This window comes from Garra rufa, chromosome 6 (assembly GCF_049309525.1).
Source record: "Garra rufa chromosome 6, GarRuf1.0, whole genome shotgun sequence".
NCBI lineage: Eukaryota > Metazoa > Chordata > Actinopteri > Cypriniformes > Cyprinidae > Garra > Garra rufa.
The window spans coordinates 25560820-25582089 of NC_133366.1; the positions used below are offsets into that span (position 1 = coordinate 25560820).

At 37.4% G+C, this 21270-nt stretch overlaps 1 protein-coding gene across 1 annotated transcript in view; it reads right to left on the minus strand.

The window, feature by feature from the left end:
- nlgn4xa (neuroligin 4 X-linked a) overlaps positions 1 to 21270 on the minus strand; it is a 151003-nt gene that overhangs the window by 103168 nt on the left and 26565 nt on the right. The gene's annotated exons all lie outside the window — the stretch shown is intronic.

A 21270-nucleotide genomic window follows, 5' to 3' on the forward strand; every position in this document is an offset into this window, starting at 1 on the left:
ATTTGTGCGTTTTCACTGCTAGGGGGTGCATATTCAAAACAAACAAAGAAACAAAGGCATAGTTTGATTATGCTGTGATTGAGTGTGGAATTATGGGAGTTGTTGTCTCATCCCCACAGCCAATACAATCCATCAGGACTCGGGCAGAAATCATGTCCTTGGATGAGCTAATGTATTAAAGACTTATTAAGGGCACTGTAGTATGAAGCAGGGTGGGGCTGAAAGTCGTGGAAGCCGCTCGAAAGCAGCAGAGCTTTTATTATGCCACAGTAGGCCACTTCTGTTTCTTCTGGTCATGTATATTGTAGAAAAAAAGCAGCAACTTTTATCATACTAGATACATTTTGTTAAAATGCTACTTTGTGCGTTCATCACCTGTCTATTCTGCAAGATCATATTCTACATTCGTAATCCTACCCAATACTTGAATTTAACAACTACCCTACTAACAATTAATAAACAACAAATTAGGAGTTTATTGAGGCAAAAGCAGTATTTAATGGTTTGTTAATAGTGAGAACTGGAAACCTTAAAATAAAGTGTGACCAAATTTCTCTGGATTTACACATTCTTCAAAACATTTGGGATAATGTAAGTACACAAGTCAGCATAACATATAACACTGTTCTAGTGGTTTTGGGATATTTTAATCAATAAATCTTACATATTGTGCCTTTAAATGACTTTGAACATGGCATAGTTATTGGTACTAGATGGGCTGGTCTGAGTATTTCACAACTGCTGATCTGCTGGGATTTTCATGCACAGCCATCTCTAGGGTTTATATAGAATGGTCAGAAAAAGAGAAAATTTCCAGTGAGCGGCAGGTCTGTGGGTGAAAATGCCTTGTTGATACCAGAGGTCAGAGGAGAATGGCCAGACAGGTTCAAGCTGATAGAAAGGCAACAGTAACTGAAATAACCACTCGTTACAACTGAGGTATGCAGAAGAAGATTTCTCAAAGCACACATCAAACCTTGAAGCTGATGGGCTACAGCAGCAGAAGTCCAAAGCGGGTGCCAATTTTGTCAGCTAAGAATAGGAAACTGAGGCTACAATTTGTATTGCCCACAGAAGATGGGTATAAGGTTGCCTGATCTAATGAGACCCGATTTCTTTTGTGATTTCCAGATGGCAGGGTCAGAATTTGCCATAAACACATGAAAGCATGGATCAATCCTGTCTTATATTAACGACTCAGGTTAGCGGTGGTGGTGGAGGGAATATTTTTGTGGCAAACTTTGCTTCGCTTCATACCTGAGCCTTGTTTAAATGCTACAGCCTACCTGAGTATTGTCGCTGACCATGTCATCCCTTTTCGACCACTTCCAGCAGGATAACGTGCCATGTCACAAAGCTCAGATCATCCCAAACTGGTTTCTTGAACATGACGATGACTTTACTATACTCAAATGACATCCACAGTCATCAAATCTCAATCCAATAGAGCACCTTTGGGATGTGGTGGAATAGGAGACATTATGGATGTGCAGCCAACAAATCTGTAGAACCTGTGTGATGCTATCATGTCAATATGATATCAAATATCTGAGGAATGTTTCTAGCAAATTTTCGAATCTATGCCACAAAGAATTAATGGCATAGTTCACCCAAAAATGAAAATTCTTTTGTTAATTACTTGTGTCGTTCCAAACCTGTAAGACCTTCAGAACACAAATTAAGATGTTTTTGATAAAATCTTAGAGCTTTCTGACCCTGCATAGACAGCAGGGCAACCATTGATGTCACATGAGACTCTTTCACACAGCAATTACGGAAAAGACACAGATAATGTGCCCCGTGATTTGTCCTGAAATCTTTTAATTTTGGTTCATTCACACTGGCAGTGATTTTCCGGAATCTGTGTGTGCTTTGGATGTGGCGTGTAATGCGACGCGTACCTTTTTACTAAACCGGTGAACGATCTTAGCTTCAGTGCGAATAGTGAGGAGCTCCTTGATCACTGCTTCATTCCAGTTTGCACATATTTTTTGTTGTGAACATTTATCTGCCCTCAAAACACCTGGTAAAAGAGTCGCAAGATAACGTGTGTCATCACTACAACACAGCCTTTATGGCATTGGTTCTGGCTTTTGTTCACAGAGCGCTTATTCCAGGACTGATCTTGGCAATGTTACTAGGTCCTCATCCCAGGATCGTTCCTGGAATCAGTCCCGGGATATGTTTGCGTTCACACAGAAGGCACTCTGTGCAATTTTCTGGCAATTTTCTGGAATCAACGCACAGGGACTATGGACTATTTTAACAATGTCCTTATTACCTTTCTGGGCCTTGAACATGGCAGTTCCGTCGCTACTTATGCAGGGTCAGAAAGCTCTCAGATTTCATCAAAAATATCTTGATTTGTGTTCCGAAGATGAATGAAGGTCATACAGGTTTGAAACGACATGACTAATTAATCACAGATTTAGAATTTTTGGATGAACTATCCCTTTAAGGCAGTTTTGAAGGCAAAAGGGGGTCCACCTCACTGACGAGGTATCATATCAATCACAAGTGCAGTATGGAGTACCTCAAGGCTCAGTATTAGGGCCATTACTTTTTACACTTTATATGTTACCTTTGGGAGATATCATCAGGAAACATGGTGTTAGCTTTCATTGTTACGCTGATGATACGCAGCTCTATATTTCTTCGCGGCCCGGCGAAACATACCAATTTGAAAAACTAACAGAATGCATAGTTGAAATAAAAAATTGGATGGCGAGAAATTTCTTACTGCTAAATTCTGAAAAAACAGAGGTGTTAATTATTGGACCTAAAACCTCTACAAGTAATAACCTAAAATACAGTCTAATACTAGATGATTGCTCTGTAAATTCTTCATCATCAGTCAGGAACTTAGGTGTCCTATTCGATAGCAATCTTTCCTTCGAAAGCCACATTTCTAGCATTTGCAAAACCGCATTTTTTCATCTAAAAAATATATCTAAATTACGACCTATGCTCTCGATGTCAAATGCAGAAACGTTAATTCATGCGTTCATGACCTCAAGATTAGATTATTGTAATGCTTTATTGGGTGGTTGTTCTGCACGCTTAATAAACAAACTCCAGCTGGTCCAAAATGCAGCAGCTAGAGTTCTTACTAGAACCAGAAAGTATGACCATATTAGCCCGGTTCTGTCAACACTGCACTGGCTCCCTATTAAACTTAGTATAGACTTTAAAATCTTGCTAATTACTTATAAAGCCCTGAATGGTTTAGCTCCTAAGTACTTGAGCGAGCTCTTATCATATTATAGTCCCTCACGTCCGCTGCGTTCTCAAAACTCCGGCAATTTGATAGTACCTAGAATATCAAAATCAACTGCGGGCGGCAGATCATTTTCTTATCTAGCGCCTAAACTCTGGAACAATCTACCTAACACTGTTCGGGAGGCAGACACACTCTGTCAGTTTAAATCTAGATTAAAGACCCATCTCTTTAACCTGGCCTACACTTAATACATTTCACAATCCAAATCCGTTAAAGGATTGTTAGGCTGCATTATTTAGGTCAACCGGAACCAGGGACACTTCCTAAAACACCTGATGTACTCGTTGCATCAGAAGAAGAATGCCATCTACGCTAATACTAGTATCTTTCCTTCTTATTCCGAGGTCACCGTAGCCACCGATCATGTATCCAGATCAGACGTTCACTGCAGTACCCCGGATCCAGTCTGTACCCATCAGCACCCAGAGATATCCTTTACAGCCCTGAATGTCAGCAGAGACCACATCAAAGACAGATCATCAGTGAAGACCTCATCACCTAGACGGCCATCGACGCAAGACTGCCAAAACCAGATGAGTCCTCTCCAATCTGATTTTGTGGCAACTTGGAACTCTTGCATCTACATTAATATTAGTCTGTTTGTTTCTTATTCCCAGGTCACCATAGCCACCAGATCCAGTCCGTATCCAGATCAGATGGTCACTGCAGTCCCCCGGATCCAGTCCGTACCAAGAGGTGGATAAACACCTACAGCCGAATGTCAGCGGATACCGTGTCAACTAGATGAGCCCCAGAGACAGATCATCAGAAAGAACTCCTACCCTAAACGGCCACCGGCACAAGGCCACGGGAACCAGATGAGTCCTCTCCAATTTGACTTTGCTGCAATATGGAACTTTTGCACTTTTATTGACATTTTATTTTATTATTTTAATACTGTAAGGTTGCTTTGACACAACTTGTATTGTAAAAAGCGCTGTATAAATAATCTTGACTTGACTTGACTTGACAAACACCAGCAGAGAGTGTGCTTAATAAAGTGCTGTTTAATTGAGATTTATACACACATCTGAAAGCTGAATAAATAAGCTTTCCATTGATGTATGATTTGTTAGGATAGGTCGATATGGCTGAGATACAGCTATATTAAAATCATGAATCTGAGGGTGCTAAAAAATCTAAATATTGAGAAAATTGCCTTTAAAGTTGTCCAAATGAAGTTGCAACGCATATTACCAATCAAAAATGAAGTTTTGATATATTTATGGTAGAAAATTTGCTAAATATATTCATGGAACGTGATCTTTACTTAATATCCTAATGATTTTTGGCATAAAAGAAAAGAGTCTATACACTGTTCTATTGCTACAAATATACCCGTGCTAAGACTGGTTTTGTGGTCCAGGGTCACATATATACATTCCACAAAAGAAATAAAGTCATACAGATTGGGAATGACATGAGGGTGAGTAAATAAAATCAGAATTTTCATTTGTGGGTGAACGATCCCTTTAAAATAATTTACTTTCTAAAAGTTCTAAGAAACACCTATGTAACAAAGACTGAAAATTGATTAAAAGATTCCTTACAGAATAAAAAAAAATAAATACTGGTTACAAACAAGTCATAACACTGTTTTTTCAGGGTGAACAATCAGTGTGCATCTTTAATTATGTGTGTTTTAATGCTCTGTGGTTTGCACTGTTACTCTTATTAGGCTAATGTGTATACGAATATTTCATCAAACAGCCTGCTCAAAACAGCTGATGGAATGAGAGCTAATGGCTTCAAAAAGGGGTTATGACATTCAGTGTGTTTGTGTGCCTACCTCCATAAACACACTCACTGCAAACAGCCTCCTCTCAGTGGGAGTGGTATATCTGCATTAGAAACGCCCTTGTTGGCTTCTTAGACTGGAGTGGAGTCCAACAGGGGGACGGCGTAAGACCCAGAGTAATTGGTATTCAGCCAAAGCCACCTCACTGTACTTTGATTATTGGTTTCTGTTGCATATGGCTTCATTAACTGCATAGAGGTGGAGCACAAACACGCAGACACATACACACACACACACACAGCGTGGTCTGCTGCAGAGCTGGCACAATCCTACGGCGCCTGTGGGCAGGCGAGCAGAATTAAAGGCAAGTCTGTGTATCGTTCTCCCCCGCAAAGGAAAACAGAGAGAAGGAGAGAGAGGCAAACAGAGTGAGGGAGAAAAAGAAAGAGAAAGAGAAAGAGAGGGAGAGCTGGAAAACAACCTGTCGTGACAGGTGATTAATCTCGGTCGGGTTCTGAGTGGGCGCCAGGCAGCGCACTAATGCGAGTGCATCTATTTTGCAGCTCTTTGCTGGTGTACAACTTTCAGCGTCGCAGCGCCTTTATTGCACTGGACCATCAGCAAGGCCAGAACCTCCTGTCTAATACTCTGCCTCTCAACCGGGGAGACTAATAGCTGTGCAAGGGCTTCTCGTTTAGTGGAGATGTTACACAAGCATTGTGTTGATGTTTCACCCTTTTACACCGGTCTAGGATTACCAATCCTGACCCATTACTACCAACGCTGGCAAAACTTTCCACCCACGTAATTGGAAAGCTCTATCATGGAGAGTCTTAACTGACAAACTTGACCCAGAAGAAGCAGTTTAGGTACTAATTTCATGGGCTCTTTCCAAGAAAACAATTCAAATCGTTTATTGCCACAGCTATTGGAAGGAGAACTATCCAGAAACGCATTACGAGAATGGAGTGCTGCCATGAACTTGTTTAGAGTAGATGCCGATACACATCTTAAGGCTCTTCACAGCACAACTCATAGATCAAGGAGACATATTGGAGGGGCTGTTAGCAGAGGAGGCAGCACATCTATGCACATTTTGCATCCCAGGTGTGTTGAAACTCAACTGGCATTGGAAACCTGCGAAGTTGGCAAACATGTTGCCCCTTGGGAATGATGAGTTAGGGGCTGTTCACCCAGAATGAGTTCTTGCATGCAAAAACAGCTACTGCTGTTTTTTAAAAGTTGAACTTCATTTCATTCATTAATACAACTGACAGAAGCCTTCACAGTTAAGATCAAACGTTTACATCCCCCTTTCAGAATCTGCAAAATGTTAATTGTTTTACCAAAATAAGAGGGATCGTACAAAATTCATGTTATTGTTGCTTGCTCTGAATAAGACATTTTACATAAAAGAGAAAATTTTATTTAGAATTTATAAAACTGACCCTCTTTAAAGGTTTGCATCCCCTTCATTCTTAATACTGTGTTCTTACCTGAATGATCCAAAGCTGTGTTTTTTTTTTTTTTCTTCTTAGTATTTCATAAGTCCTTTGTTTGTCCTGAACACTTAAACTGCCTGCTGTCCTTCAGGTCCCACAAATTATTAGTGTTTCCAGCATTTTTGTGTATTTGAACCCTTTCCAACAATGACTGTATGATTTTGAGATACATGTTTTCACACTGAGGACAACTGAGGGACTCATATGCAACTATAACAGAAGTTTCAAATGCTCACTGATTCTCCAGAAGGAAAAAAACACGAGAGCCATGGTGTAAAAAACTTTTGAACAGAATGGAGATATGTACAATTTTCTTATTTTGCCAAAATATCATATTTTTTTTTTAATTTAGCACTGCCCTTCAGAGACTACAAAAGAGAGTTACTTGTTTCCCAGAAGACAAAATAAGTTAAATTTACCCTGATCTTCAAATTCTCTCACTCAATGCATGGTTTCTCCTTCTGGAGCATCAGGGATGTAAACTTTTGAAGGGGTATATTTTTATAAATTCAACTATTATTTTCTCTTGTGGACTATATGTAAATATCTTGTATGTGAAATATCTTATTTATTTTAGTACTAAATAAACAGTAACATGCATTTTTTTATGATCCCTCTTATTTGGGTAAAATAATTAATAAATAATTACTTGTCTTGCTCTGCCTAAAGTTTTTTTTTTTTTTTTTTTTTTTTTTTTCCGGTTTAAGGCAGTTAGGGAATGTCGAAAAACTCCCAACTTATTTTCTCCTTCAACTTCAAAAATAATTTCAAAATCATCCTACATCACTGCAGAAGTACCGACCCAGTGTTTGCAAATGATCATGCAAAGAAGATCAAACACCCTTAACAAAAAAGGTAAGACAGCGATGTAGGACGATTTTGAAATTGAGGGAGAAAATGAGAAAAAAAAAAAGAGTTCAGGCAACGCAAGACAAGTTGAGCATTTAAGGTTAAAAAGTATACAAATTGCTATTTACAAAAAAATAAAAAGAACCCATTGTTTCGCTAGATAAGACCCGTCTTCCTTGGCTGGGATCATTTACAACCACATTTAGTATCGTTTAAAGCCACATTTAAACTGCATTTTGGAGGATCAAACTCAGGGCACTACAGAAGTCCACTATATGGAGAAAAATCCAGAAAATTTTCCTCAAAAACATAGTTTCTTTATCACTGAAGAAAGAAAGTCATGAGGATCTTGGATGACAAGGGGTGAGTACATTATCTGTAAATTTTTGTTCTTGAAGTAAACTTTTCCTTTAAGGAAAATTCTGTTGAATGACTGTTTAAAGAATTCAAAATTGTGTAACTTTCCAACCATAAAGAGTAGTCTAAACCACAATTAACAGTCTACAACAGTGTTGTTTCTACAACTTTCACTTAACATAAAAAAATGCTTCTAGGTATAAAATCTAATGTGAAATATGTATTGTATTATGTATTGTGATATTTTTTTTTGGCCATATCGCCCAGCCCTTACATACTAGTAATCCTAATGAATGAAGTGGTTATATAGCTGAAATCAGTAAATAACAAGAAGTAATATTTCACTTATTTGTTTAATGTGGAATAAGGTACTTCTCCTTTATTAGTTCAGAAAAACAAAAATGTATGTTTATAGTCCATTAGATAACTTAGCTCTGCCATAGCAACAACTACATTAATCACTTTCTATTTTATGCATCTTATCCACTTTATGTCTTTATCAATTCCTGGTAGTATTTATTTTACTCAATTGTTTTCCTTACGTCTTTCTTGCTGATAATACAGCAAGAGGCTCAATAGATCATCCAATATATTACAAATTATCATAAGGTAAAATTACTTAGCTGGTACCCCATATAAAAAGGCGAGAGGGGTTATCTAACACTCTCTGACCAAAACACACAAAATTAATTTAGTGTCAGGTCTAAGAACCACTATGCAACTCATGAGACAGAGTTTGCAAGCCACAACATAACCACTTAAGACATCCTTCTAGAGCATGTTTATATAGAACAACCACAGGCAGATGTCCACTCTGACCCCATCCTGTCAACGGCAAGAGTTTCACCGCTTAGACGTTTTAAAACTTCCCGTCTTGTTTTGTCCATGGAACTGTGCTGTGACAGAAAGACGTAGGTGAAGAGGATGAGAGAACCTGAACGACAGAAATAAAATAAAAGGAAAGATATAGAGAGAGCAGTGTCAGAGAGATAGAGAGAAAAGGGAAAGGAGGAAGGAACGAACGGAGAGAGTGAGTAGGGGTGACTCCGCAGTGCACACACCCTGGACATTCATCATTGCCAGGACAGGCCGAGGAGGATAATATATTCCCTCATGTGCTGCACAGCACTGCACACATTACTCATCTTTATACAGAGCAAGAACGAGAGAAAAAGAGCTGAATTCTTCATTAGACTCAACAGTTCTTATTAAAGAAATAGTTCACCCAAAAATGAAAATTCTGTCATCGTTTTCTCATCTTCGTGTCATTCTAAAGCTGTATGACTACTATGGAACACAGAAGGAGATATTTAGGAGAATATACTGGGTACTGTTTTCCACAAAGCTTTCAAAATGGTCACAAATGCACTGTAAAATATCTCTATATATAGATACAGTACAGAGCTTTTGAAATAAGTATTGCAAGGCTGTTTATTCAATCAAAAATACAGCAAAAAGTGTAATATTTTACTACGCTGGGTAACATGAACTAAGAATGAACACTACAGCATTTAATTTATTAATCTTAGTTAATGTTAATTTTAACATTTATGAATGCATTTTTAAAATCAAATCATGAACAAACAATGAACGACTGTATTTTCATTAACTAAGATTAATAAATACTGTAATAAATGTAATTTCCATTGTTTATTCACGTTAGTTAATACATTAACTAACTTTAATTAATGTAAACTTATTGTTCAAAAGTTTGGGTTCAGTAAGACTTGTGATATTTTTTTAAAGAAACCTCTAATGTTTATCAAGGCTGCATTTATTTGATTAAAAATACAATGTTCTTTATTTTAATATACTTTAAAATATAATTTATTCCTTTGTTGCAACACCGAATTTTCATAAGCTGTTACTCCAGTCTTAAGTGTCACATGATCATTCAGAAATCATTTTAATATGCTGATTTATCATTAAAATGATCAATGTTGGAAACAGTTGTGCTGGCCAAATATTTTTTTGGAATCTATGATTCTTTTTTTTTTTTTTAGGATTCTTTGATGAATAACAAGGTAAAAATAACAGCATTTATTTAAAATATAAATCTTTTCTAGCAATGTAAATCTACGCTATCACTTTTTATTAATTTAACGCATCCTTGGTGAATAAAATTATTAATTTCCTTAAAAAAAAGAAAGAATAAGAATGTACTGACCCCAGACTTTTGAACAATAGTGTATATTTTTGAAATCCTTTCTTTTTTAAATAAACATTGTTCTGTTTACCCTTTCATTGATCAAATAATATATAATATATATATATTAAGCATAAAATATATATTAAGCATCACAAATATTTCCAGCACTGATAAGCATAAAAAAATCAACATATTAGAATGATTTTTGAAGGATTATGTGACACTGAAGACTGGAGTAATGATACTGAACTGAATATTAAACTTTAATTACAGATATAAATAACATTTTAATTTATATTATTTTATATAAAAACATTGTTTTACATCGTAATAATATTTCACAATATTAATTTTTTTCTGTATTTTTAATTAAATGAACACAGCCTTGATGAGCATAAGAAACGTCTTTAAAAAGACATTAAAAACCTTACTAATCCCAAACATTTGAGCAGTAGTGTATATTACTTTAAAATTAACAAAAAAAAAAAAAAAAAGAAAATAAATTAAGTCATACAGGTTTTAGAAGATAAGAAAATAATGATGGAACTTTCCTTTTTGAATAATCTATTCCCAGAAGTGTTAGTAGGAAAGGATGGCTGTTAATGACCATGCAGTCTGCACAATGCTGAGCTGTTCAGTCAGTCTGTTCAGCTGTAACACAGAACTGTAATGCACAGCAATACGGGACAGGCACGCCAGCGAAAACATAGCTGTAGTATATCATTAAAGGCAATCGCATGCCGATTATTGGCCTCACATCAAGTCCAAGTCAACTGTGGCTTCTGGACACGCACCGTATTTGATATTCATGTACTGCTACTGTGTCTCAAACGTAAGCTTTCAACATCAACCTTTAATAAAGCTGTTAAAGTAATGCCGTAGGCCCTTCATTCAGACCCCATGTTAACCAATTAAAGCATGCTTGACAAGTGATATTCTTTTACTCGTTCATTTCCAAACTAAAGCTCTTTCTATCTTTAAAGAGTGTCATCCTTTAAAGGGACTACAGAGGGAAAGAACAGCTTTCTCTTTCATTTCTATGCATTTAAAGAGTCTTCCTGGGTGAGTTTTTAAAGGTGGCAGGAAATTGCGGAGGCTGGTGCATTGCTGTAGGGTGATTTTGCAGGGGAGTCTTATGGCATAGGTACAACCTCAAGGGAGCCAGGAAGAGTAATTCATCGCCACTGCAGATGTTCGCACAGACAGAGAGCATCGATCCTGCCCTTCTGAAAACACCATCTTCGTCTCTTCAGAACAAGAAGCGTACTTAAAGGACTCAACACTTTCTTTTTAAAGCAGCCTGATTTGAAAATGCAGAGTTGAACAAGGCATTTCTAAATGTTAATATGCCATCTGGACAACTCAGTCCAAAGTCCAAGGCTATTCATTATATTGCTGCTATTTTTATTATTATATATTTTCCTTTAATTACCAGTTCATTCTTTGGCACCCAATGAGAAACATGACTTTTTTTCTCCAAAATGCATGCATTTTTTTTTTTTTTTTTTAGATTCTATTAAATATGCTGTAAGCAATCTTTTCAATTAGACACGCACCACCACAAACAAATAATTGGCAGGTAGAAAATACCTTAAAGTGTTCAGGCTAAATAAAGAAACTGTCAGTTGCCCATGGTTACCTTTTACATGTGTATGTGTGTGTGTGTGTGTGTGTGTGTGTGTGTGTGTGTGTGTGTGTGTGTGTGTACCTGGTATTCATCACGTTGTGGGGACCATATGTCCCCACAAGGATAGGAATACCAGTAGATTTTGACCTTGTGGGGACATTTCTCAGGTCCCCATGAGGAAACAGGCTTATAAATCATGCACAATGAGTTTTTTGAGGAAGTAAAAGTGTGCACAATCTCCTGTGAGGGCTAGGTTTAGGTGTAGGGTAGGTGTAGGGCGATAGAAAGTACGGTTTGTACAGTATAAAAACCATTACGCCTATGGAATGTCCCCATAAAACATGTAAACCCAACGTGTGTGTGTGTGTGTGTGTGTGTGTGTGTGTGTGTGTGTGTGTGTGTGTGTGTGTGTGTGTGTGTGTGTGTGTGTGTCATTAAAACATGAATTCTCAGGATAATGTAATCAGATAAAAGTTATCATCATAAAACAAAAATAAAATAAAGAAAATTCTAGGCAAATTATTTATACAAAAATGTATTCAAGTTGACAAAGCATTTTTTTCTACCCACAATAAAAGTACAGTTCGATGTACTTTAATTATTTTATTTTATTACAATATTATTTTATTAGTATATATAATTTTATTTATTAATTATTATTAATGCATATCTATTCATATTAAATTAGGAACACTATTCATTATCAACTAGTAGCTTATTAGCATTTATGACCATATTCTATATCCCTTAACTCTATCCAGTACCTAAACATAACTCCTACAACTATTTGAATTACATCAAAAAACAGAAAATTAGTAGTTTATTGAGGGAAAACTAAACTAAAATAAAAAGTTATTAATTTAAAATAAATAAAAATAAACAACTTTAAGCTATGCAACACAATTGCCTGGATTTCAAATGTATTCTTTAATTGAACTCTTTCTGCTAAACCCAAAGCAAATTATTAATATTTCATATGGACATCAAGTTGACAAGGTATTTTTTTTCTACCCACAATAAAAGTACAGTTCGCTGTACTTCATTTATACATTTTATTACCATCTCAACACTATATGCAGATTTATTATTATTACATACTGTATATAAATAATTCAACATACAGCCATTATTGTAAAAATAGCTGGCAACAAAAGTGAGTACACGGTAAGTGATAACAGCAATATGGTGTTTAACCATGCAAAGCCACATGTCCTATTCATCATGCTTATGTTTTTGTCTGCTTGACAGGACCATACAAAGTTGTGTATCTTGTATTAGAGTTAAAATTAAGTGCTTTAAGTACAGTTATCTCATATTGACTATTGGATGTTCAACATGGCGCCGCATGACAAAGAAGATTTGAGAATTAGAATTGTTGCTCTCCACAAAGATGGCCAAGGCTATTAGAGGTTCAGTAACACTGAAACCGAGTTACACTACCGTGGTCAGGGTCAGACAGAGGTTTTCCAACAGGCCTTGCAAGGGTCGATCGACGAAGTTGAGCACTCATTCTGTCCGTCAGGTGCAGAACCTGGCTTTAAAAAACAGATGCATGAGAGCTGCTAGCATTGCTTTAAAGGTTTCAGAAGTAGAAGGTCAGCTTGTCAGGGCTCAGACCATATGCTGCACACTGCAAAAAGTTGGTTTGCATAGGCTTTGTCCCAGAAGGAAGCCTCATCTAAAGCTGGCTCAGAAGAAAGCCTGCAAACAGTTTGCTGAAGACAACCTGCCAAAAAGCATGAATTACTGGAACCATGTCCTGTGGTCTGATAAGACAAAGATAAACTTGTTTGGCTCACATAGTGTCCAGCATGTGTTGCGATGCCCTGGTGAGGAGTGCCAAGAAAATTGTGTCTTGCCTACAGTCAAGCATGGTGGTAGCATCATGGTCTGGGGTGCATGAGTGTTGCTGGTACTGGGGAGCTGCAGTTCATTGAGGGAAACATGGATTGCATTATGTACTGTACATTCTGAAGCAGAACATGATGACTTTCCTCCAGAAACTAGGCCGAACTGTAGTTTTCCAACATGATAACGACCCCAAACACACCACCAAGATGACAACTGCCTTGCTGAGGAAGCTGAAGGTGATGGGGTGGCCAAGTCTGTCTCCAGACCTGAACCCTATTAAGCACCTGTGGGCATCCTCAAGTGAAAGGTGGAGAAGCATTATGTGTCTAACATCCAGCAGCTCTGTGATGTCATTATAGAGGAGTGGAAGAGGAACCAACAACCTGTGAAGCTCTGGTCAATTCCATGCTCAGGATGATTAAGGCAGTGCCAGATAACAATGGTGCTAACACAAAATATTGACACTTTGGACAAGTTCACTTAGGGTGCCAGCTATTCTGACAATAATTTTTAGGGGACAATAAATCTATACTGCTATACAAGCTGCACATTGACTACTCTAAAATATAAAATATATATAAGTTTCATTTCTAAAGTATTGTCCCTTGTGAAGATATACTAAACGGGTTGCTGAAATGTGAGGAGTGTGCTCACTTTTGTGAGATACTGTACATATATAACTAGTTGCCAATTAGCATGCATATTACTAGAATTTTGGCTGTTTATTAGTACTTACAAAGCTCATATAAATGTTCTATATCAATTAACTCTACCCAATACCTAAACAACAACCTCTTACAACAACTATTTTACTTACTTACATAAAAAAAACAGCTAATTAGGAGTTTATTGATGGAAAACTCTTAGTTAATAGTGAATTGTAACTGCTACCAATATTTTTACAGTTAAAAACTATAACTATCAACTAGGGGTGGGCGGTACACCGGTGTCATAGTCATCACTGGTGTGACATTGCGCCATGACATGGATTTTCTAATACCGTCAATACCATAATAAATCAATTATGTGCCTTGAACGGCTGCATTTACATCAATAATAGCTAATTCTAAATAATAAGGCATTCAATTTTCTTCAAACGTTCAGTTGTGGTCTGAATACCTGTCCTTATACTCTATATCTTGTTGTAAATAAAAAAGTAAAACATATTCGTATCAGCTTTGCAGGTGGTAGGTAAAAGGGGAGTGGCCATTAAACGACTGGTGAAACATCGTGAAGAAAGGTCGGGCCTGTAGCCTATTCCAGGTTGGCCGGCCGAAGGATTTACTCAGCGGATCACAAATTGAGCGGGTGTGAGGCGAACGCGACCGGCCTGAGCTTATTAGAATCATTGACGTTTCTAAATACTCTGTGAATAGCGGCCAAATATTCCCACATACTCCCCCCTAAACGTCCAACCAATATTTATATCAGTTGCATGTCCTTGCATGATGCTTGAAATTTCCATCCAATGACAAAGCTCTTTCTAGAATGCTCTTAGTTCTATAGTTCCTTACAGGCCCGGCTCCACGGCCACCCAATCAGAAACTTGGCCCACCCGACCCGAGCCCCACACTACATAGCCAATCACAAAATTGGCGCGATATTTAGTTGAGCTCCATATTTTTTTCTTATCGGCGCACCCGCAAATATTCTAATATTGTATATAATTTTCGCACTTTCAATATGCAGGGTATAGAAATCGCTTTTAAATGAGTGCTCGCGCTGTTTACTTTTACTTTCGATTTTGCGATAACGCACACTCTGTGTAAAGGGAGCAGCACATCTTATAATAGATATTTGTCAAGTACAAGACAGTCAGCAAAAAAAATTCCAGACTATTTTTGTCATCTCTCTTTACTTTCGACCCGTGATCATTCAAATCTACAGGTCATTGTACATTGAGTCCGATTTTTGTATGCGTTTTTTTTTTAGTTTTCTTATATTCGCATCCTTATCAAAATGCTTATTATGTATGCGAAAATGCAGAAAATCAAACACGATCCGAATTTTTTATGACGGACGAAAGTTTCAGAGGCAGTGTGTAAACTCGATTAACATAAACTGTATTTTTTTTTTTTAACGTGCAAAAATCTTGGACGAAAATTTCGTACTCATGTGTGCAATGACATTAACTCCAGCAGCTCGTGTGGGATGCAGGGTTGCCAAGTCCGCGTTTTCCCCACAGAATTGGTCTACTTTTAAACTGTTGCCATGGGTTGATTTCCCCCAGTTATTTAAAGGTTTTAAATATTGCCGAAATTAAATTTCAATAAAAAATAATTTTGTTTTGTTGTACACTGTTAAGTAAGATCTTTAGGTTTTTTGCAAAATAAATATGTTGAGAATGCATAATACTCTCCCATGTCTCTTTTTGATAAGGATACCTACCATTTACTTATATGATAAAAAGATTAACTTTATTCACATACTAAAGGGACAGGACAGGCTACTCCTGCCAAAATGTACCCAAAAAAAAAAGTAATACCATGATATTATACCGTCACCGTTCAAAAGATGAAAAATACCGTGATATTAATTTTATGTCATATCGCCCACCCCTACTATCAACAGAATAAAGCAGTCACAGTTAATTCCAGTGTTTTCAAACAGTCTTTAGAATGCAAAGTTATACGGATAGTTCACCGTTCACCCAGAAATAGAAATTCTGTAATCATTTACTAACTCTCATGTCGCTCCAAACTTGTATAACTTTCTTTCTTCTGTTTGAGAAATGTCTCTGTGTTTTTTTATCCATACAACGGAAGTCAGCAAAATCTCAAACTCTCTGTTTACCAACATTCTTCAAAATACCCTATTTTGTATTCCACAGACGAAAGGTTTAGAATGACATGAGGGTGAATAAATGATGAATTCAATTTTTGTGTGGACTAAAAAAATAGTCACACTACAGATTTTACAATTATGTGATCACACAATGACAGGTAACACAAGCAGTACAATCTATTAAAAAAAAACAATCGTGAAAAAGTGAACAATCGCCTTTAGATTATTGCCCAAGCTGAACCTTGTCAAAGATGCTTCTTGCAGTATTTCCCCAGCTGGCTACAAACATATGTTTGTTCTCTTCCCTACTGATACAGGTATCAGAAGGCAATCAGAAAGTACAACATGTCTGAACAGCAGCAATCAATGATCGCACACATCACTCAGAGATCATGACAGCTGACTCCTCGCCAGACACAAACCACAGTCAGATCCACTACAGCAATTTATCAGATGTGTCAAGAGACACCACTACATCCCGTGCCCAATACAGATCAATTCAATTATCATATACGTATCACTGACCTGCCTCTATGTTGCTTTGAGACGTATACGACATGGCTCTGCAATTTCATAATGCGTTGTGTCTTACAAAATACTATTTGTCCAAGTGTAATGGGATGCAAAAGAGCAAGCCATTAATATTACAGCGAGAAGAGCTTCCTCAACACAGCATCTGACAGGAGTTACAAATGAACAGATTTCCACTGTCAAAACAACATAGGTTAGTGCTCATGCTTCACCGGGCAATAAAGAAAAAACAATGGCAAAACTGAAAAAAAGAGGGAAACATGACTGTTTAATCATTTGTTTGAAGAGGAGAGGAAAAAAAGCATGCAGACTTTCGTCGACCGTCTTTCACTTTGCAGCACTGGGAGAAGGCAATGTTTATGTGAGAACAAGTGTCATTTTATGGATGTACAGAGGCAAACTTTAGCCTTTTCACACAGTCCTTCAGCTCTGTGCTAGGAATCACCAAAGAGGAAAGAGGTGTCAAAAAGATGATGGTGCGCTTCGATGGCCAAAAGAGGTAGGAATAAAATTAAATACATTTGAAAAATTCATTACAGAAAAAAATTGGTTTTGCGTTCATGCAGGTTTCAGGCTGGAATCTCGTTGTTAAAAAAATGGAAAAAAGACGGAAAAAAATACCTTTATTTTCGCCACCCTCATTATTGGTGAAATCATCGCCTTTGACTGTGTTGGCTCCTACTGTCAACAACAGGGGAAAAGTGAAAAGGATAAATGGGGGAACAGATTTTAAAACAGCAGCTTAAAATATTAAATATAAATCACTTCCAAAATGATTTATTTCAAGTTTGAAGAAAATCTGGTGAAAATTGTAACACAATGGGGATTAGTCATTACAGCCTGGAAATATATTTCTAAACGAATAAACACATTTTGTACATAATTAGGAATTTTCCTAAACATTTTCCTATTATAAAAGAAAAATGATAGTAATCATAATGTTTTGTAGTTTTGCATTTTAATGTGCAAATGAGGGGGAGAATAAAGTGCTTAAAATATTGCTTTTAGCAAATGCAAAATGAGCATCAGGGTTCTGGTGTTTCTGTAAATGACCTTGGCTCATTACATATGCAGCACTGTGTGTTAACATTGGCTCACACTGAGAGATCATGCAGGTTTCAATATTTCTTCAGTTAACAGAGAATTGTGGGATGTCAAGCTGTATAAACAAAAGCAAGTAGCATGTAAATCACTAGAGTGTGAAAAACACACCCACCATGCTGGGTCATAAGCACTACACAACAGGGATTATGAGGCTGGACTATAGAAAAAAGATATGCAATAACTTTGCCCAGAGGTGATCACGGAATAGATCCTGAATAATTATACACTCCCTTTGTCTTCTGTTGTTTTATTAGTTTGGGTTTATTACGATATATGATTTTAATAATACATCACAGTAGTCTCAGCCTGAAGGCTAGACATTTTAATCAAATACAGTGGGGGGAAAATTATTTGATCCCCTGCTGATTCTGTACGTTTGCCTACTGACAAAGAAGTGATCAGCCTAATTTTAATGGTAGGTTTATTTTAACAGTGAGAGACAGAATAACAACAACAAAAAAATCCAGAAATAAGTGAAATAAGTATTTGATCCCCTATCAATCAGCAAGATTTCTGGCTCCCAGGTGTCTTTTATACAGGTTACAATCTGAGATTAAGAGCACTCTCCACCTGTCCAGAGAAGCAATCAATCAATCAGATTCCAAACTCTTCACCATGGCCAAGACCAAAGAGCTGTCCAAGGATGTCAGGCACAAGATTGTAGACCTACACAAGGCTGGAATGGGCTACAAGACCATTCCCAAGCAACTTGGTGAGAAGGTGACAACAGCTGGTGCGATTATTCGCAATTGGAAGAAACACAAAATAACTGTCAATCTCCCTCGTTTTGGGGCTCCATGCAAGATCTCACCTCGTGGAGTTTCAATGATCACGAGAACGGTGAGGAATCAGCCCAGAACTACAGGGAAGGATCTTGTCAATGATCTCAAGGCAGCTGAGACCATAGTCACCAAGAAAACAATTGGTAACATGCTACACCATGATGGACTGAAATCCTGCAGTGCCCGCAAGGTCCCCCTGCTTAAGAAGGCACAGGCCCAGTGAACATCTGAATGATTCAGAGGAGAACTGGGTGAAAGTATTGTGGTCAGATAAGACCAAAATCAAGCTCTTTGGCATCAACTGTACTCGCCGTGTTTGGAGGAGGAGGAATGCTGCCTATGACCCCAAGAACACCATCCCCACCGTCAAACATTGAAGTGGAAACATTATGCTTTGAGGGTGTTCAAATCTTGGGTGAGAACCTCCTTCCCTCAGCCAGGGCATTGAAAATGGGTCATAAATGGGTATTCCAGCATGACAATGACCCAAAACAGGAGTGGCTCAAGAAGAAGCACATTAAGGTCCTGGAGTGGCCTAGCCAGTCTTCCGACTTTAATCCCATAGAAAATCTGTGAAAGGAGCTGAAGGTTTGAGTTGCCAAATGAAACCTTAATGACTTGGAGTGGGTCTGCAAAGAGGAGTGGGACAAAATCCCTCCTGAGATGTGTGCAAACCTGGTGGCCAACTACAAGAAACGTCTGACCTCTGTGATTGCCAACAAGGGATTTGTGAGGGATTTTGAGACATATTTGATCTAAAATTTCCACTGAGTGGCACTAAAACACTGTTAGTTTTTTCCCCCAGAACAGACGTACATATGGTACGCTTTACATGTCACCACAGTTCTGACTTGAAATGTCCATTAAGTGGTGCTGTAACTTAACATTTTAAAATAACGTACCATCGGCACTACATCTAAACCTACCTTGTTTTTTGATCTGTCATCTTTTAGTTCTTTCATTCTTTCATGTTTTTCCACTGCTAACTCATGACCAATTTGTATGTATTTTATGAGGTGGCTAATTAGTACAACCTCACTCGTACAATTTTGTATGATTAGTCTAAACCCCAGTGACAGGTAGGTTTAGGGGTGGGGTAAGGTGTAGGTCATTTGTACAAATTCATGCATTGTGCAACTCGTACAATACATATGTTTTAGCTAAAATTAGCCTCCTCCTAAAATATGTACGAACTGCCATGAGATCAATCCATGCCAGCTGAGCTACCAAGCAAGCTTTCTATGTCTGGAAAGCGAAACATATAGAGCTATAATCATAACTGTGTACAAAAGTGCTCACTCTCTAGTGTTCATTTCTGTTGGAAACTGCAGTGATATGTACTTATTAGTACGTATTCCGTGTCTTGCGAAAAGTTCCCACAGGTACGTTTTCGTCATGAGATCAGGTTTTTAGATTATGTAACATGGAAATAGAGTTACTGGTCTTCTCCAAGATGAACTACCAAGATTCAGTTTATATCAAATCCAATGATTTTGTCTTGCATTATTTCTCTGCTTTGCGCCTTCCATTTTTCCTTCTTGTAATAAGATGTTTTGTTCCTGCTGATGAAAAGTAGCCCTACAGCATGATACTTCCACCACCATACTTCATTGTAGATGTAGTGTTTTCTGTGTGGCGTATTGTTTGGTTTGCGTCACACAGATCTATTTGACTCCTAGCTAAACAGCTCTGTCCTGGACTCTAAATCTTTCCCTTCACCAATGCATCAGCATTATGAATTTTGGCAAACTCCTGAGATCCTTTTACATGGTTCTTTCTGAGTAATGACTTCTTTTGTACCACCCTTCTAAAGAGGCTTGTATTATACAAAGCTTTGCTACGGTGCAGCTTTACAGTATGTGTTTCCAGCCACAAAAGTGAATGTTGCATGGCTCCAGACTAACATATGAGAGCTGTGGGATCTATGCCAATTTCTACAGATGGGGATTTGGAATGGGTAAACATACATCATTTACATAAGTAAATGTAAATTCACTTTAACAACAGTAACATTTGTAAAATGAGTAAAAAAAAAAAAAAAAACTGTACAGTAAAAATGTACAGATTCTGACAGTGCAACTCTTGATTATACTTCATATTTGCACTTTAAAGTTCATTATGGTTTTCTATTGTATCCATACATCCTGGTAACCCAAAACCATGCATGTCTCCTTACCACCATGGTAAAAAGTAACTACGTGTTTGTACAATATTCCTTCTGCTCTCCATGTTAATGCTGTTGAGAAAGTCAGCAATGTTTCATCTTGCTTTAAAGTGCCCCTGTTATGCCATTTCCAATATTGCCTTTCATGCAGTATGCAATGTAGCTGAACAGTATGTGAATGTAAACAATCTGCAAAGCTGTAAAGCAGAGAGTGCATGATAAATAAAGATTTTTCTTCCCAAAATAAAGAATTGAATGTAAAGTAATTTGAATACCACTTCCGTGATGGCTACATGTCATGGTGTAATACATTTCCGTAATCCCTGCCTATGCTCTACATTCTCTACATTGGCCAGGCTTTGAACAAATTGTTTAAAAATCACTGGAAAATGAGGTGATATGAAATGCCTATTTTGTATATTTACCTATTGTAGGAGACTCCCAGAACAATATTAGGATCCTTAAGAATTGCATAATGGGGCACTTTAAACTAGTTTAAATCAAAGATAAATATGTGGTACATGATATAAAATTACACATCAAATTTAAATG